General features: G+C 53.9%; 1 protein-coding gene and 1 long non-coding RNA gene across 3 annotated transcripts in view; one reads left to right on the plus strand and one right to left on the minus strand.

The window, feature by feature from the left end:
- Large1 (LARGE xylosyl- and glucuronyltransferase 1) overlaps positions 1 to 9,843 on the minus strand; it is a 324,947-nt gene extending 315,104 nt beyond the window's left edge. The window contains exon 1 of one of the 2 annotated variants that reach the window (XM_063255551.1): positions 9,616 to 9,843. The gene's annotated coding sequence lies outside the window, so the exon portion shown is untranslated. Of the gene's footprint in view, positions 1 to 8,296; positions 8,437 to 9,615 lie in introns of those variants that run through there. The other variant, XM_003462316.4, reaches the window with a different exon arrangement.
- Positions 9,844 to 11,757: 1,914 nt separating this feature from the next.
- On the plus strand, positions 11,758 to 14,981 carry LOC134477439 (uncharacterized). Its single transcript, XR_010049526.1, has 2 exons — positions 11,758 to 13,427; positions 13,625 to 14,981. It is a non-coding gene; the product is annotated as an uncharacterized LOC134477439 (long non-coding RNA).
- The last annotated feature ends 4,274 nt before the right edge of the window (positions 14,982 to 19,255 follow it).

Below are 19,255 nucleotides of genomic sequence, written 5' to 3' on the forward strand. Positions count from 1 at the left end.
CGCGCGGAGGTACAGGAGGTAGCGGGGCAAAAATTCCAAAAACACCGACAGCAGTTCACAACCACCGAGCACTTATTTTCTCAACACCACACAGATCCCACAGCGAGCTCCAAATGTGATCACAGCCACAGCCACACACACACATCTGCACACTCAGCACCACACCCACACAAACCACACACACACCCGCATTCACACCTGCTCATCCACAGCCACCCTGCACACACACACGCGCACACAACCACATCCACACAACCACCACCCTGCACTCACAAACACACACCAGCACACAAGGCCGGCCTCCACCTCTCCCACTCCAACGGGTCCCCAGCCACACCCCACCCTGATGGAAAGTCACAGCCTGCCTGGTCCCAAGCACATCTGCACCCCAGCCAACGGGAGCCCAGCCAGCTTCTCCAGCCCCCAAACCCAGTTTTCATCACCACTGCGTGCCTCCCAGCCTCCCTTTAATTCTCTCCTCCTATTTTCATGATCTGTGTCCAGAGACCCAACGTAAGCCTCACTGCTCAGTGTGCTTTAAGAACTAAAGCAAACTCCCGCATCTGGGCTCCCATCACCCTCCGGGGCAGACACCATGCCACACCCCACCCCACCCCACGGGGTGAACCTATCACACCAATCTCTCTAACCGCATGCGACCAGGCCACGCAGTACCACCGGGCAGAGCTCAGCGTTGCTTGCTCTCCACACTGCCTCCTCTCGTCTACCCTCCCACTTACAGCCCGGGAGAACCACGTGTAACTTCCTTCAGGTTAGTCCACACTCGGACCCCACTTTACTGGGGACTCACCTCTCACCAAGACAAGGCAGCTGTTGAAGGGGTGACCCCAGACAGCAGCACCAGGGGGACAGAGACCACCAAGAAACCTCCAACCAGGAGGGGTGCCACGGTCAGCCAGACAGGAGAGGCTGGGGTTTGCCTCAGCAAGCAGATGGCAGGATCAAGTCATCCCAGAGGGAAGACAAGGGGCAATTCTGGGTGACAACCAACAGGCTGGAGGCAGGAAGTGCGGGGCAAGGTCAGCTGTGGGACACAGAGGCTGCGGAGTCTGGACAGGGGCTGAGTCCCAGATGTACTGGCCCTGCAAGCCCAGCTTCCACCTCTGCCTCCAGCTAAGGGGCAGGCGGTAAGGCCCTGCTGGGCGGGCAGGTACAGATGAGGGGCCTGGGAGGCCATGTGGAGGGCCACCTGCACCAGGACATACAGAGAAGGGCTTTAGGAGCGAGGTAGGTGCCTAATCACAGCCCAGGAGGAACACCATGCATGGCAGAAGCTACCGAGAACCTGTGACCAAGAGAAGGCCAGGCGGGCCGAGTCACCAGACAGAACCTGGCAAAGCCCCCAGGGCAGCAGAGCAGGCCCAACCCCACTGGCATCATGCTTCACCTTACTGGCAGGCATCACACCCCCGACAGCGCCGAGCAGTCCATCCTCCAGGCACCTGAGGGTGGGTGGGCAGACGGTGCTGGGCCGTGTTCACCCCGGCACCCCAGCCGCAGGCACGCCCACCCCGTGCATTCCGGATGAGGTCCATTCCCTGCACTGCAGAGAAGCAAAAGCACAGACCAGACCGAGGGCCACCGCACTCTCCTCGCCTTGACAAAGCTGTCAATGTCTGAGCCACAACAATGGCCCCTCAGAGAACTAATTCTGCTGATCTGAAACGTCCTCTCTACACTTTTAAAATAGGCGTCTGAAGCCACAGCAGGACCAGGAAGCCTGCCTGACCTAGTGAACTCACCTCTCCTCCCAACCCCAGGTGCGCCCAGAGCAGAGACACAATCCTTGCTCCATCTGCAGCTCATGTGGGCAGTGTGGACAGGAAGGCAGGGCAGACCCAGAGCCACCAGGGTCCGGCACTCTCCTGGGGAAAGAGACCTCTGTGCCTGCCGCTCAGCAGCCAGCTCCAGAGCCAACAGGCAACACCACTCACAGAAGAGCGCTGACCACAGCCCACTAAGTGGGACTGCGGTGAAGCTCACGAAGGGCAGAGGGACTCCCAGAATGGACGGCTTGCAGTCCCCTTTCGACGTCCCCTTTCCTCCAGCACAAGTGGGTGCCCGTGTGGCCAAGGCAGCAGCAGCCAGCCCCACCCCAGAGAGACCTTCAAGAGCCAGCAACTCCTCCTCGCTGAATTTAATTTTTAAAAAAGAAAGGAACGCCCTCGTGCCCACATTCTGCTGTAAATCCTTCTAAATACTAATGCCAGCAGGGAGGGTAGGGGAGGCCTTCTCCCGCCTGGCCTTGGTCACTCGAGCAGGCCAAAGCTCTGACGCAAAGCACTGAGAAGTGGTCGGGGCTCACAGCGCCAGAGAGGCTCACATTAGGGGTGCAACTGCGCTGGCAATTCCAGTCCCAGTCTGCTATTACCCGCAACTCCACGGCACCCCAAATTACCTCTGAAGCCTTAAGCACCTCCATTTTATTCCACGCCTAGAACAAATTCTTTCTTGGAAAGTGCCCAAGAGATAAAGGCACAAAAAACCCAAAAGCAGTGGACAGCTCCGTTTCAGTGACCGGACGGGGGGAATTTGGGGTTTTGGTTTTTCATGTATTTCGTGCCTGCCTCCTCCAACATATCCTGACGTGGAAGAAAATGACTTCCACATCTTAGGAATTATGAAAGCTGAGAATTCTGGAAATTCTTCCCTAATTTATTCTGCATGTCCCTTCTGTTCCGGATGAAAGCCCAGCAAGCGGGTGGTTACGCCTGCTATCTCTGGGGAAAACAGTGAAATGCCCCATCTGCTGAACGTAAGCAAAACAGCAAAGTTCCTCCCTGTGGCCTGGTCAAGGGCCAACGCTGCTTACTTACATCCCACAGTACTTTTTGCACAACAGAGTTCGGTACTAGGCTCTTGGGCTGGTGACCTTAGTGGGTTACCTGTGAAAACTTTACGTCTGAAAAACCCTTGGTTTTATCTAACAGGTGAGGCTCCCGAAAGTGTCCATCATGGTTGTGACTCAAATTAGTTCAAATACAATAAAGGAACCAGTTATTAAAAGGAAGCTCACAATAAATCCCTTTTTGTAAAATAAAAATCCTCTTGTACTTCAAAAATTACTTATCTTAAATCAGCTGGTCTTACGTGCAGAATTTATTTGCCGAGTTCTCCTATGCCTCCCCTCCCGACTCTCTGCGCCCCAGTACTGAAATACTGATGTAAGGAGCCTTGTATTTACCTTGCTCTTCACTGCCAACCTTCTCCTTGCAGCCAGCAATGCTGCACCCAGGAGACCCGGTGGGGGAGTCTCAGAAAGAAGCCAGCTGCAAATCCCAAATCTGGAGGCCTCAAACTTGGTCGGTGTGCACTTCTGACTCACACTTCACACAATCGTTCTACTGCTCTGTTTTTCCTGAAAAGACGCTCCCTCCACATCTACCCAACAGCTCCTCCGCAAGGTCAGATGAAAGCGTTTCTCTTCCAAGTGCATCCTGGCTTTGCAAAATCCACAAGAGTCAGCTCCACTTTTATCTACTTAATTTTGAAACAATTAAAATGGCCAACACTGTTTTTCCTTTAATTACAAAGTGCTTCCTTCTTAAGCAGCAGCTAAGGACTAGTGTAACACGTGGGGGTCAGCAGGCTCCACAGCACCCCAGGACCAAGCAAGCAGGCAGCTTCCAGGCCGGGTGCGAGCAGCCTCAAGTGCAGGAGGGTCTCAGCCTGGTCAGCCAGCTGCTGAACCTGTAAGCGGCAGGCAGAGGCATCAGTTCACACTTGGAGCTCTGGAAGTTTCTGCGCAGGAAGATCCCAAAACACACAGTCACCTTTAAACAGGCCAGGCCTCTTCCCATCCTCCCGCAGCTAGAAAGCCAGCCCTGAGAGAGGGGCCGGAGCTTTGCCACTTCTTGTCCCTCTGCAGGGTTCTGGACCTCAGGCTGCGAGAGAAGCAATGCCTTCCTCACAGAGGGTGCTGAAGTCTAGAGGTCTCTGGTGTGCCCTCGGACCCACGGCAAGCTAGTGCAGGGCTAAGCCACACCAGCCCCAGACTCCTGGTTTAACCAACCGGCCTCCCCTCCACAGAGGGTGAAAGACACAGCAGATGCACCCCCACTTTTCTCCCTCCGTCCCGTGTCTGAAAGACTGAGCATTCCTGACCAGGGAGACACTGCCGCAGGCGTGACTTCCTGTTCTCACATCATCACTGCCTCTCATCCTCACGGGTACAATCTGAGCCCCAGAGCGGGGCTTTCTGCAGTCAACTAACCTCAGATGGAAAATATTTGGGGAGAAATTGTGTAGACGTTGAACGCAACTTTCGCAGTCATGGTTCCCTAACAACCGTGATTCACACAGCATTGACACGGCCTTGGGTACCGTAAGGAACCAGAGGTGACTTAGTCCACCAGACCACCTCTCGTCTCTGGAGCAGTGGGAGGCCATGCAAAAACCCTCCTTCCTGTCTCTGGCAGAGCAAGTGTGGGTGCTGGTGTTGGCATGGGCGCTGGAACCGACTCCCCACTCTGATGGCAGGCACGGCCTCACCCCACAAAACGCGCACACACAGAGACACACACTCGCTCCCACAAACTCATCCTCTTCCGAGGAAGTGCAGCGATTATAAGGCACGGCTGCCATGCAAGGGTCCAACCGGACCACAAGTGTACCCAGAAGCAAACCCCACAAAACAGGATTTCTTCTCACAGAAAACAGTTGTTTTAATGCTACGGCACTCCTCAAGTAACGCTGTCATTTCTCCAACTGTTGTATATTCCCATAATGAAAGCCCCAGAGGTGGGAGGGCAGACTCACTGCTGATAAGGGACCCTTTCTTTACTTGCATTGCTAATAGTTTTCGCAAGAACAAGCAAAATGCTGTCTGTAGAAGGACAATGGACAGAAAAAAAATGTCTTTTCCTTATTGCAGACGTGAGATAATCAGCCCCTGGTTTCCTGCACCCATCCGAATGCCTAGAGGGAGCAACATGAGGAGGGAGTTCTGAGTGGCCTCTAACACAGCTTCCCCGGCCGGCCACACACACTGCACACTCCAGGTCCCATTCCGACTTCCGTCCCTTCCTAGACTGCAAGCTCAGAGTGGCCCCACATGGGAGCCCGTGGCCTGTAGCACTGGCCAAACGAATGTCTGCCGCCTCTGGAAAGATACTAAGCCACTCAGTGTGTCTACAACCTCAGCACAGAGGAAGGCACCTAGAACATTCTAGAAGCTCAAGGACCATTTGCTAAATTAAGAGAAAAGCCTTCTAAAGTAAACTTAATGAAGCCTTCACCTACTGTCTTCTGCCTGTTTAGAAAGTGGTCCTTTCTAAACAGTACATCTCAGAGAGAGGCTGAGCAGTCCTCCATGTCAAATCCTCCAGGGTAGGGCAGCAAAAACCTCATCAGCATCAGCAAATACCAGGAAGCAGCTATGTCCCCAAGGCACACCATTGGCAGGTACCTGGAGTGCTCCATGCCCGCACCGCACCGCACTGCTCTGGACACAAAGCCAAAGCCGCCTTCACACGTCCTGGCCCTCTGGGAGGTCTGCCTCCTGCCTCAGTTCTTCCCTCACTCTGCCACCTGGCTTCAGGACATTGCCAGCCTCCTGAGCCCGCAGACCACAGCACCCATGTGCCCCAGGACTGGTGCTCCCCACTGGCAACGGATAGACAGGGCAGTGATCTTTGTTGTACCATTCTCTGACCCCTGGTGACACTGCATCTGTGAGTCAACCTATAAAGCCTGATTAGTAGGAATAAAGCTTTACCCTGACCGCTCGTCCTAGACCACAACCACAGCTTGCCTTAAACCACCTAAATGCTCACTGTTCATATGAGGAAAAGGTCACAGATGTGGCCTAACAGAGTTCAGGGAGATGAGCAAATCATCCAAGTTCCCAGGCTCTACACAGTTAGGCTCTGCATGCCGAAATGGGCCCGTCAGAATGCAGCAAACCTAAATCATGGTGACATCTGCCTTTTCCGTGCCAGAGTCCTGAAGTGGGAGTCTCTCCTCAGACTCCACCTCCCATGGCGCTGGCCTTCAGCGGCTCTGATAAGACAGAAGCAGCTCTCGAGGGGAGCCTGGGCAACAGGGGCTTTGTTCTTCAGGGAGAGAGAATTATCTTCGAATTCTGCTGGCAGATTCCCAGACACTAATGACTTAGTCCTCCAGACGAGAGTGCAGACAGACTGTCAGATGCCACGTTAACATCTGCGTGTGCTTTTAAGGGAGAGGCAGCAGGAAATTTTAAGTTTGATGAAGTTGATTTTAAAGATGTTCTGACATGGTGTGATTTTATAAGAATGTGAGATGTATAAAAAGACAAAAGGGAGCCAGGTGCCATTTAGTGACTTTGTGAGAACTGCTCTCAAAATACTAAAATAGTACATATATACATATATATAAATGTTAAGGATGCAGCTCACTGCAAAGACCCTAGGTTCAACTCAGTGATGCAGGGGAAAGAAAGATGAGGCGTTGACTGCAAACAAAGGATTTAAAGTTAGCACAATCAGGTGTCCAAAAGGTAGAAACTGCAAGAGGTTGTATGCTCCCCGATGTTGTGGAGACTGCTCCCAAAGTCTTTCCAGAATCTCACACGACATTCACGGTCAGCCAGACTAAGTTGTCCAGATGGTACCCGGTATGAGCAGGCCCATCAGGCCCATCGTTAAAGCACTCAGAATCTACTTCTTCATATGAACACAACCCACCGGGCGTGGAAAAGTTGGATGCTTGAGCGCTAAAGAAGCCCATTTCAGTCCTCTGGGTCCCTGTCTCCTTCCGGCCACAGGCCACAGAACAGAAAACGAGTCCCCCTAGTGTCCTGACGGTGGTGAGGCTGGAGCACTGCAGACAGGACCCTCCTGCTTTCCATACAGACTCTCGAGGAAGCACAGCACAGGAATCCAGAACCCAAGGAGCTGTGGCCACCTTAGAAGGAACGCTTCTGGGACCCAAACCCAACACTGGCCGGGCGAACCTCTCCTCCAGACAACCGTTCTAGTTGTGCTTTAGAAGCCAAAGGAATCCACTTATCTCTCAGCAGAAAGTTCATGCCCATCCCTGCCCACCACTGAGGGCCTGGAAGCCTGCATAGCTGCCCCGGAGCTGCACTCTGGTAGCGGGAGCCTCCTTCCTGAACCCCTCCACCCTACCTGACACTCTGCGTCTTTCCTTGGCACCCTTAAAAACCCTCTAACACCCACATCTGGATGACTTCCTTGCCTTCCTGGAAAGGAATCAGCAGACCAGGCTGGATAGAGGAGTTCTCCACAAGCAATTTTCACTCAACTCACACAGCTTGAAATAAGGTGTTAGGAGAGGGGACAACGATGAAGTGTGAAACCTTTCAGCCAGTTCCTTTGCTCCCCCCCCCCGCCCCCCAGGACTTAGGATGCCTGAGTAATTCGTCCATGTCACCCATTTGTGAGTCAAGAAAAGAAGCCACGGTTGGCCTGTTCTTCTCCTAATTTAGAGCTCTGCCTTATCTTCAGTCTATCAAGGCTGATCAGAGATGGGAAGCTGGAGAGGTCAGAGGAAAATTAGTCCAGAGCAGCACCTCCATTTAGTGAAAAAGCACTCCAGGCCGGGCCAGGCTCTAGGTGATACAAAGCCCCCACCTGTTCTCTCCCCAGGATTCTCCTGGAAGTCCGAAGGGGCCTGGACTTCTCTCTCCAGGGGCCCCTTACATAAGACCCTGTAAAACTTCCCGTGACATTCATGGAAAACGTAAGTTGCTACTCGGCTTCCTCCGAATAGCAACTCCGGGGATCATGCAAAGGGGATGAGTGACAAAATTCATGGATTCGGTTCTGCTCAACCTAGGTCCATCCGCACAGGGACAGGAAAATCCATCCCGATTAAACAGGGCCACCCAGAGCTGGCTTGAACGTGCAAGGCACAATCTGTTCCTTCCGAAGTGACCCATTTACAACCTGATCCTGCCGGGGAAGGTTGCAGGGACTCGAAAAGGATGGGCTGGTGGCAGAGGCTCTCAGAAGGCCGACGGGAACAAGGCACTGGGCGCAGCTCGGTGGTCAGGAGCACGGCTCGGGTCCCCGCTCCAGCTGCGCCACTGTCCGGGTTCCCTAGCCACTGCTCCCCTCGGGCCTACAGTGGGGAACGGGTGAGGTCGCCCGCTCTGCAGCCAGGAGCCGCAAAAGTTCTCCGCACCAGAAAAGGCAGCAGGGACAGTGACCAAGCGAGCCCAGGGGCTCCGGGCGCAGGGCTTGGTCGCTGGGCAAGGTAGGCGCGGGTACCCACGTTCCGGGCAGGGCACAGCTACAGGTCCGAGAAGCCGCTCCGCGCCTCGGGCTCTTACCTTGGGCGCGCCGGCCCCGGGCAGCGAGAGCCCGGGGAAGAGCCGGGGCGCGGGCGAGGGTTCGGCGGGTCCGGGCAGGTGCAGCCCGCGTCCGCGTCTCAGCCGCGGCGCCGCCACTCCACGCTCCCGGGCCACGCCGCGGAGGGTCCGGCCGCCCGGGCTGCGCACTGCGCCCGCGATCCTCCGCCTCCGCTCCGCCCGGCCCTGCGCGTGCGGCGGGCGCCACCGGGCCTGGGCGCGCCCGCCGCCCCGGGCTAGGCAGGCCGCGCCCCCGCTCTCCGCGGGTGCGGGCGGCGCCCCCGGCCTGGACGAGGACGCGGCAGGAGGGCGAGAGAGCGGCCCGGGAAGGTCACGCGCGGCGGCGGCGGCGGAGCAGAGCCCGGCCTGGCGAGCGCGCGTCCCGGGGCCGCGAGCCGGGCCGGCCGAGGGCGCCGCGGCCGGCGTGCAGGGCCGGGCTCTGCCGCGTCGCGCCGGGCCAGGGCCGGTCCGGTCGGGGCGGACGGTGCAGTGCGTTCCGGTCCGGGCAGTCCCGTCCGGGCCGGCGCCGCGTGCCCGGGAGAAGCTCGGCAGCTGCGGCGCCGCCGCTCCGGTCCGGTCTGCGCGGCTCGGCCGCGGGCGGGCGGGCGGGCGCCGGGGGGCGGGGCGGGGCCTGGAAGCACCACCCTCAACCCCGTGACCGCTCCGCCGGCCAATAGGCGGCGCCGCAGCCGTGCGGCCCGAATGCCCGCCCCGAGGAGGCTCCGCCCCCCTCCGGCCCCGCCCCCTGCCTCTGCTCGCCGGGCGCGGGCGGAAGCAACACCCGGAGCCGGAGCGCGGGCCGGGTGCGGCGCGGCTGCTGGCGGTGTCCCCGGCCTGCGCCCCCACCCGGGATCCAGGCTCGCTGGGGGAGCGGCGGCCCAGCTGCCGCGGGGGGCGGCGTGAGAGCAACCAGCGTCCCCCACGCTCTCCTGGAGGCCAGGAAGGGCTTCCCGGCCCTGCCCACACTGCTCCCAGGGCTGCATCTCCGGCTCCCAGCGCGCATGGCGCCCCGCGCGACATCCTCGCGTGCACCGGGGCCGGGGCTCCCGAGGGGCGGAGCAAGTCGATGAGGGTCCCCGAGCAGTGCGCGATGAGGGTCAGGCGTCCGGGGTCCCCTTCCCCGGCCCCCACCTACTCCGCCCCCCTCTCCCCGGGCTCTGAGACCCAGCCTGGAGGATCGGATCAGAGACCCGGCCCAGAGCCCCCCCAGGCCAGCCTGTCCCCGCAGGCACCATCCGCGCAGCCACACCGCCTCGGCGGACCCGAGGGATGACAACGGTCCTCGGGCTGCTGGGCCTCACCGTGCCGGCGCCGGGACGCTTGGTGCCTGCAGTTCTCGCAGGCGTCGCCGCGTGCAGGAGGCAGCTCAGGGATGAAAGAGCAGGCGACATCCTAGAGACCAGCAATGTGCAAGTTGAGCTCAGCGCGCCTCCCACAACAGCCCGGCCCGGACCTTGGAAAACAAGGGATCGTTTTTATGTTTTGCGAGCCGCGTGTCCCTTTTCCAACTGTTCCTCCTCCCCGCTCCAGCCCCCGCCCCGGAACCGGGTAAAGTTAAACCCAGAATCTGTGCCTTCTTTTTACTGATCGCTTGTTTCCCCTCTTTCCTGGTGCAAAAATGCATATTTTACACGGTATTCGCATATTAATAAGGGGGAGGGAGGCGGGACTTGGAATTTACAAGCAAAGCTGGAATAAATGAATTGTATCACGAACGAGAAGATAAGTATGTGGGAAAGAAGCCTATTACTGCCACCCCGGTGCGCGCACCCGCCGCATCTTAGAAAAACAAAGCAGCCCGGTGGGTTGGGGTCCACGCTAGTCAGCCGGGCTCAGGGTCTCGGGCTGCTACCCTAGGAGAGCTCGCACATCCGGCCTGAGGCAGCAGACGCCTTGGATGTGGAAAAGCTTTGCTCCAATTCAAGGATGCAGTTTTTAAGTCAGTGGCATCTCATGCTACAAAAGATAGGGACGTTTTCAGACCGAAGTGCTCCACAAACCAGCTCTGGTTAGTTTGTAGCATGTCAGAGCCCGCGCTGTAAAAATCCCTTTGGGAAACTGTAAAGCTGCCAAACTCCCCGGCCCAAGCAAATCATATATGTGTATATATATATATATATATATCCTTAGGTTGGATATGGGTTGTCTAGGAATTATAGTATTTTGACATAAACCAAGATACAAATATCTTAATATTTCAACGATGACATAATATAGTACAAGGAATTCAAAATAAAATATGTGCAGTGACATCTTATTTCTAAAGAATCAGCGCAGATTTTGCTAAGAGCAGAAATATTAAAAAATATTGCGCTCTAAAGCAACTGTTGTCTATTTATCTCTGCATGAAGACATGCAGAAGATATTCCACTAGGTCTCTTTTTTTTTAGGGTCAAGGAGCTCTAATCCTAAGAAACGCCAGGTCTTGAAATAACCACTAGGGGGCCTTAGAGGAATCGCAAAGAGGAGCCCGGAAAACAGGCAGGCACTAACCTCGGTGGGGGGGTGGGGGGTGGGGGGGGGGATCTTGCTAGTTCCATTTTCTGTGTCCCTAACAGAAGTAGGATCAGAAGATAAGTTAGGGGCATGATTTGAGACAGTCAGGTTTTATGTTTAAAACATCTGGTGAACCCAAGTTTGGACTCAGGAGCCAAAAAATTTTTTCACCTCTAAAAAGAAAAAGGGAATAAAGGCAACGCAATGAGTTCTACCATTTCAGACAGGACCTACTTTCCTAAAATGTGGGCACTGTTTGCCACAGGCTTTGCGCACGTTTCCAGAGCTCGGTGGTTAGATGCTGGAATCCCACCTGCCAACTTAGGTGAGGGCAGGCCAGCCACAGGGGCACAAGCACCAGGGAAGAGTCCGTGGCCCTGCCTGACCAGGTGCCCACTAGTTGGCGCTGGACCCTGGCTGGGTGGGTGATGTTGGTGGTGGAGAGGGGAGGCTCTGCGGGCCTCAGAAGTGGCTGGTGATGCACAGTAGGGTACTGGAGTAAATGGAGGAAGCTTCCTTCAAAGGCTGCTTAGCTAGCATGGAAGGATTGCAATAGCTTAACACTAATGCTGTATTTGTCAAAGCAACTGAATTTGAGAGCAAACCCTTCAAAGCTGCCCAGAATGTTTCTGTAGGCTTCAATGTCTAGCAATCAAATTGTCAGGGCAGTTGTGTAATATCTTTCCCACATCGTCGCGGTCAGTAAGGTTAAGATGCCCTTTATGAGAGTGAAGAATGCAAATGGCACCCAGAGCACAGACAGGGAGAAGCCTAAGTTTCCTTCAACCCATGCTGACTGGAGACATGTCTGCAAAAATACTCTATCTAGGCATGTTTCAAGTGAAAATTTAAGCACCAGGCATGGAACATCCCTCTGTCATTCAGGCCAATAAGCAAAAGACATTCCTAAGCAAAACAAAATACCTGCATCAGGGCCAAGTAGGAAGGGAGTGACTTGCTAGCTGAAGAATTAAATAGCATTGCAAAAGCCACCAAATTAACACTAATGGAAGTGTGATTTGGACATAATTTATTTGCAAACAAAGCAAGCCCAGCATTGAAACGTGAAACAGGGGTTGTGGATAACATCTTTCTTTGTGGAATGGAAAATATTTTATGTTCACATCATCACCTTCATTAACCAAGCTGGATACAGGTGTCCTCAAAATAGCATTATTATTTGCTAAAAGACTTCCCACTGCCAACCTCAGAGCCAGCTAATTAGGGCAGATTTGGCTGCAGCTGGCAGAGCCCATTGTCCGTAGGAAAAAGGGTTTGTCCATCCTCAGGGTCTGAAGGCCCCTCCGAGTAAACCCTAGTCAGGTCAACAGCTCCCTGATCACCTTATGATAAAATGCTGAACTAGGGAGGCAAGCAGGAAAAAAATCAGTGCGAAAGAAGTCAACCCAAAAGCGAGCACTTGCCCTCAGGTCCCAGCCCCACAAAGGAAGGGGACCTCAAGCTCTGGGGGATAGACCCCAACACGGAAGTGAAAAATGATTTGAGCCGCGGTGAAGGCACCAAAGCCCAGAAATAGAAAGATAGTGTATACCTTTTGGAGCTTTTAAGTGAGAACCCTGTTTAAAGGGCAGGTACAGTCGCACAGATCTTTTTACAGTTCCTACCTTCCTTTTTTCCTCCCCTCTCTATTTTAGAGAACTGTAGAGCCGGACATCTCAGACTACAATGTGCAGACAGATCACCTGGGGAACTTGCTAAGAAGCAGAAACTACTTCAGTAGGTCTGGGGTGGGGCCTGAATCTGCTTTTTTAACCAGCTCCTGCCCCTGGTCCTGTTTTAGCAAGTATGTGAGTCACTTTCCCATACCTCTATGGTATGTGAGCACACCATACCTGACACCCACAATTTAAAGAAGGACGTTTAATGTGGCTAATGGTTTCAGGGGATCCAGTCCATAGTTGGCTGCTCAACCATGGTTGTTCTTGGCAGGAACATAATGGCAGAAGGATGTGGAGGAGGAAAGGTGATTCGAGTCATAGCAGCCTAGAAGGAGAGTGAGTAACAGCACCCAAGAAAAAGGGGCAGGGACCAGATATAGACCCAGGCCACGGCCCCGTGATCCACCCAACAAGCCAGGACCCCAACGTGCCCTTTACTGACCTCGCAGGCATTTCCGGATGCAGTCAAGCTGACGTATTGGAATCACAGTTGTGGTAGGATAGACAGTAGTCAGCAGTTGGCAGCATCCTTCCTTCTGCTTCCTGTCCTAAGATGACTGTGTGGACTAAGATGACTGAAAAGGTAAAGCCCGAGACAAGGATTTGGAGGTGGGAAGGTTAATTGGAAGTAATTCCAGAAGGCAGAGTGCTATGCCTAAAATCCTCCCTCCCCTATTTTTGTGTTGAAACTTAGTCCCCATTGTGCTAGCACTTTTAGGAGGTAACCATATCAGGAGGATGGAGCGCTGCTTGTAAAAAGTCGTGCAGGAGTGAGCTCACTGTCCTGCTCTTCCACCCATGAAGACAGTATTTTCAGCCTCCTGGCCCCGGAGTACACAGCACTCGCCTCTCTGTCATGTGACAGTGTGACCAGAAGACCCTCCCCAGACAGTGAATCTGCCAGCACCTGTACTGTGGGCTTCACAGCCTCCAAAAATGTAAGGAAGAAAATTAACTTTTTTAGAAAGTAAATTTCGGGGCTGGGAATTTAGCTCAGCAGTATAAGCGCCTGCCTTGCAAGCAGGCAGTCGTGAGTTCGACCCCTGGTACCGATAAAAACCGAAAAAGACAAAAAAAAAAATTCCCTGTTACAATGTACATTTTAATTGGGTTTTCTCTTACTGGCATTCAAAAGCATCCTAACCAATAGGAGACAAGCCTACTGCCGAAAGATCCTCTCTATCCCTGGGTCCCAAGTGAAATTGTAGCCGGTCCTGGAAGGGAACAGGGAGCCCTCACCTCCAGAGAGTGAAGTTCAACTTGGGAGTCCTCTGCTGTTTTCTGCCTGCTGTGAAGAGACTTTGGATACTCTCTGCACATCAAGCTGCTGTTTCCACCCTCCTCCCAACTCCCACAGGTGATTTGTTCTTCCCGCTCCCACTTCCCTAGCTGAGCCTGGGCTAAATCCTGAGCACCAGCCTGTTTGGTTGCCAAGGCGGGAGACATGGCTTTCACCCTGGCAGATCCACATGCTGGCAAGTGCTGATGGGCCACGGCTCCTGCTGCAGCTCCTGTCTTCCTGAAGGAACTGGGACCTCTGGCTTTGATTTCTGTGTGTTTGATTTTAGTGGATGGTGCTCACAGACTGGGGAGTTTGGGCTGATGACCTCTTTGTGGAGGGGAGATCACTCTGTCCTAGTTTATCTCCAAAACCCAAGTCTCAGATTGGTCTCCTCTCTTATGGAGAGCAGAGTACGTCCTGTGCAGGCGTGTGGGGCGGGAGAGCAGAAAGTTCAGAGTGAGAGAAATGTGGACAATCTCAACACTTAAGAATTTCAGATCCAGTTGAGGATATAGCTTAGCAACACAGCGCCTGCCTGGCAAGCGCAAAGCCATGAGTTTGATTCCCAGTATAAAACAAACAAACAATCTCAGATTCAGTTCAGGAGGCGCAGTGCTGACTCTGATGAGCTGAATGGCCTCAAGGAGTTAAATAAATGCAGAGTGGGCATTGGGTGTGCTTGGGCATGCACCCATGGCGACAGTGCCATGGACTAGGAGGAGACACCGCCACAGTTCACCTTGTTTTCGGAAGGCTTGGTAAAGGAGGAGGCTCTGGTTGGGAGAATGTGTCAGGATTGCCATATGTGAAGGAGAGTCACGCTTTGAGAAACAGCGAGAGATGCTAAGTCAGAGGTGTGACTGGCTAAGGTGAAGCATCTCGTCTGAAAAACTATTTGACAAAGACAATTGGCATCCCTGCTGTGTGTCAGCGACTATGCTGACTGCCATGGTTTATGTCTGTGGCCCCCAGGCCTCATAAGTTTGCATTGTGCATTTGTGATGCTTCATTGTCTAGTGCTTAGATTGATGGGTGGAGCCAGGATGTGATGTAATGGCAGGAAGAAGGCGTGTCTTGCTTTTTGCTGGTTCCTGTTTGCTGTTTGCAGCTGCCATGAACTGCGGCCCAGCCATGCCCGCCTGCCTGGGAGCCAACTGAGTGTGGACTGAAACCTCCAAACACTGTAAGAAATAAACCTTTCCTTTCCCAACTTGGGCATCAGGTATTTTGTCTCAGCGACGAGTAAAAAGTAACTAAGACACTGACCGTTGAGGATTTACTCAGAATACAGCTGTTGTTTGTTTAGTGGCTCTCGGTCAAGTAGGGACAGGAAAATTCTTAACTATGTGGGCCCTGCAATCGCTGCTTCCCCTCGGGCACCAGCCCCATCATTCCTACCCTCAAAACGACTTTTGAACCCAGGCCTTCTTCTTCCTCTAAAAATTGGCTGCCTTCGCTTATCTCCAACCCTTATCCCGCAGCGGGAATACTGCAAAAGCTGCCTGCCTGTCGCAGCCTCTGGTGCTCAGTTCTTCCCACGCTAAGTACTAACTGGATGGCTTCGCAGAGTCAGTCTGAGCATCCTTCCTGTTCACTTCTGCTCTCTCCTTTCTCCTTTCCAAAAATACCAGTCATTCTAGTTTGACTCTCCAGGATGTTAGCCCAGCCTGGTGTTTGCAGAGTACCCAAGAGGAAAAGATAAGATTTCTCTGTGGGCTCCAGAAAAGACAGCCAAGAAAAACCCAAAGTACAGAGCTCCCCTTGGAAGCCTCCAGCGCAAAATGAGTCCTGAGGGTTGGCTGGGGCGGAGGAGAGAAGAAGAAGCTGAGGACAGTGCTGAGCCTGGAGGGAAGATTCACTGTGGGGTCACAGTCTGCCAGGTAAGTCCGAGCAGCAGCTCCTCTAAGCTGGCTCACCTTGCCAAGCGGCTGCCACGGCAGCAGCATCGTGGCCACTGCACAAGCTGCACGACCAGGACAGACACACAACCAGGACAGACAGCAGGCTGGATTCCAGAGAGTAACAGCAGGAGCGCATTCCAAACAGCAGTGTATCGCTAGAATTTTTCCCTTTCGCTGCTGTGCTGCATTCCGCTACGAAGAGGAAACAAATCAACAAGACCGTAGCACAGGTCCGTGTCACTTTCAGACCGGAGAGGCTTTTCAGAGGTAGCTCACAGCGGGGCCAGGGTCTGCAGCAGAATCCGAAGACTCTCTTACGGTTTTGGTCCCAGATGTCTGGTACAAGCCTCCCTATACTGTGCTGTCACCGCCGGGACCTTCTGCGGGCCGCCTGGTTCTTCCCACTCACTGATCCGGCTCCCACTCGTTCCCTTCCAGTCCTCACTGACTCACTGCAGACCTTAATTTTGCTATTTCCAGTTCATTTTTCATTCTCTTTTTAAAAATCCTTATTTATGTCCTCTGTCTCCATTTTAATTTCATTTTCTTTGTCTTGACATCTTGGCCTTTCTGCTCCAGTTTTATTGATGTCAAGCAGCCTCTAAAATATTACCATAATCCTGTGGTAGATCATTGTGAAGGAATTCCTCTCTCCGAGAATCTTTAGGGTATTCTTTCCTTCTCTTTACTCTGCAGTGGTTTTTACTGGCTGTTTCCTGCTCATTTATCCTCATCTAAGAACAAATCCACCCACACCGAGTGTTTACTAACTCATTGGCTTGATGGATTTCCCTTGGCCCAGTTCTCAGAGAGGTGGTTCTGAGCTATTTTTCCAGATCTGCCGCTGGACAGCAGTTTGATGCACACAAATAGCTCTGGCCCAAAGCCTGTCACGTAGCTGACTGGCGTCTGCAAAGCTTTGCAGAGTGAGCGTTGAAGCTCTCTGTCCCCAGCACCTGGCCCTGTGACGCTCTGAACAAGTGGAGTTTGTGAAATTCATCGCCATTCCTTCCTCTCACGTGCGTCCCTCTTCTGCTCTAGCAGTGGGACTGCACCTTCCCGACTCTGCTGGGCGGGACCCAGAGCTTCCCCCGCTGCGGCAGTGGCCAGAGCTGTGGTGTGAGGCTGCCCACGCAGTTCAGATAATGTGTAGTCAGTGGGAATCCTGACTCCTCCGGCAGCTCACTCGGCCGTGTTAGTGTGCTGTGCAGCTGCTTCTTGTGCAGACTGTTCTAGTAAAAGCCACGACAGGTGACGTGTGAGTGCTTGTATGGAGAGAGGCACAGCTAGTGCTTCCTTGTGCTGTGTTGTAGGGTTTTTGCATCCGAGCAGTGGCCTCTGAAGGATCTGCTGGGCGGTGACATTTCAGTGACAAATCCATACTCCCGCTTCCCAGCTGAAGGCAACCAGAGCTGCATGAGCCGTGGGAATACAGTTGCTGCTGCCTTCTCTAGGGACACTTGTCCACTTCCCAGAGCCCAGAAGGATGACTTGGAGCAGGGAGACCACCACAGCCTGCAGATTAGCCTAGGTGGGTCGACACTTGGGAGTCCCCCTCCCAGGAGACTAACGTGGGAATGACTTCAGTTTACTACCCAACATAAGTCCATGCAGAAAGCTGCGGAAACTGTCTGACGGAGACACTGGTTTAGTTTAATACTGGCTCAGTATCAGGATGAATAAGGGGCTGCTCTTCCAGCCGGGTGTCCAAGAAGCAGAAAGGCCAGCTGTGTCTCCAACAGAGGTTGCCATCTGGTGGGAGCGACAGAGATCAAGCGAGTGAACACTAAATATATGCACAATTGTTAATGAAGAAAACGCTATGACTGGAGGACAGACCCTAAGTTGGAAAGAATCTGAGCTGGAGTCCAGGAAGTCTTGGTGAGGAAGAGACACAGAGGCCAAGGAAATTCATGAGGATGGACGACTGCAGCTGGAAGGAACAGCGGAACGGCACAGCGAAGCCCAGAGGCCGCAGAACTCGCGTGTCAAGCAACTAAGTGATCGCCGGTGCAGCTGGAGCTCCCTGAGTAGGTGGGAGAGTCTGGAGAGGAGAATGGGACGTGGACAGCTGTTCAGGGTGTTTGGGGGGGTCGACAAGCAGTAAATAAATGACTGCCAAGTGGCAGCGTGGTCCTGCTGAGCCGAGCACCCATTAATGCTGATCCAAGTCAGCACCATGCTGGGGCCTGCTCCAGCCACACCCTGTCTGTTCCTCACTCTTGCTGTGTTGAGGAGACAGAGGAAATCCAGCTTACCCTTCCTGCTGGGCCACCTGTTGCCCTTCAGCTGCATTTCTCCAGCCCTGAGTGAGGGACCTGTCCAACTTCCTCAGGCACCTGCCCCCAGAACCATAGCCTGGGAAAGCCTGATCTCCATGCAGGGTCATATGAAGACTGGCCTCTTCTCCTCTCCTCTCCCCTCCCCTCCCCTCTCTTCTCCCCTCCCCTCCCCTCTCTTCTCCCCTCCCCTCCCCTCCCCTCCCCTCCCCTCCCCTCCCCTCTCCTCTCCTCTTCTCTCTTCTCTTCTCCCCTCCCCTCCCCTCCCCTCTCTTCTCCCCTCCCCTCCCCTCCCCTCCCCTCTCTTCTCCCCTCTCCTCCCCTTTCTTCTCCCCTCCCCTCTCTTCTCCCCTCCCCTCCCCTCCCCTCTCTTCTCCCCTCCCCTCCCTTCCCCTCTCCTCTCCTCTTCTCTCTTCTCTTCTCCCCTCCCCTCCCCTCCCCTCCCCTCTCTTCTCCCCTCCCCTCCCCTCCCCTCCCCTCCCCTCCCTTCCCTTCCCCTCTCTGCCATCTGTCTCCCAATGGAGATGAGGTGGTCTTTCAATCATCCTGGGCTCGGAACCCCCCTTACCAGCTGAGATTCCACTGTGGGAGCTCCACAGCTCCTCCCAGCACCTTCTGAATGGAAGCCATGGTCTTGCTTCTCAAACCATTTGCCTTTTTATTCACCCAAAGCGCGCACCTGGACTTCCCTTTCTCGGAGGCCTCCCCTGTTGGAGTGATAGCAACTACCTGAGACGCAGTCAGTCCTCCCAATGGAATGTCTGCAGGTGTTTCTCAGAGCCCACCCACCCTCTTCTAGTTGCACCTGAAATGAACTTCCTGTTCTTTAGTCCTCGGCAGGGAGCATGGCTTTGCCATGACCCCCAGGGGAGGAAATACTCAAATGACAAAAAATAATTAAATCACCCTGTTCAGCTTTTCTTTTGCCAGACTAATTTAAATCCCTGAACCATTTCCTTTTTTGGGTCACATATTTAAGCCCTATATATTTAAAGGTTCTCAAAGGTGAGTCTTATTATTTACCAGGGTAAAAGCTTTCCCAAAACAATTCTAGCCTCAAGGACACAATTCTTTGCAATTTTATGGCACTTAACTTTATTCTTCCAGTGCTTTTTTTTTTTTTTTTTGCTCATAAATTATCTTACTTTGTCCACTTAATGACTCCGTCAATTAGGGAGGATGGATGTTATTTTCTCTCTGGGGGAAAACACAAAACACAGCTCAGCTTTGATTTACTGTGGTGGAGAAGTGAGATGAGCTGGACCCGCCTGAGGCCTCCCCCATCCCTGCATCCCCCACCCCGG

Source organism: Cavia porcellus, unplaced genomic scaffold (genome assembly GCF_034190915.1).
Source record: "Cavia porcellus strain 051 isolate PalLab524CR breed Dunkin Hartley unplaced genomic scaffold, mCavPor4.1 scaffold_8, whole genome shotgun sequence".
Classification (NCBI taxonomy): Eukaryota; Metazoa; Chordata; class Mammalia; order Rodentia; family Caviidae; genus Cavia; species Cavia porcellus.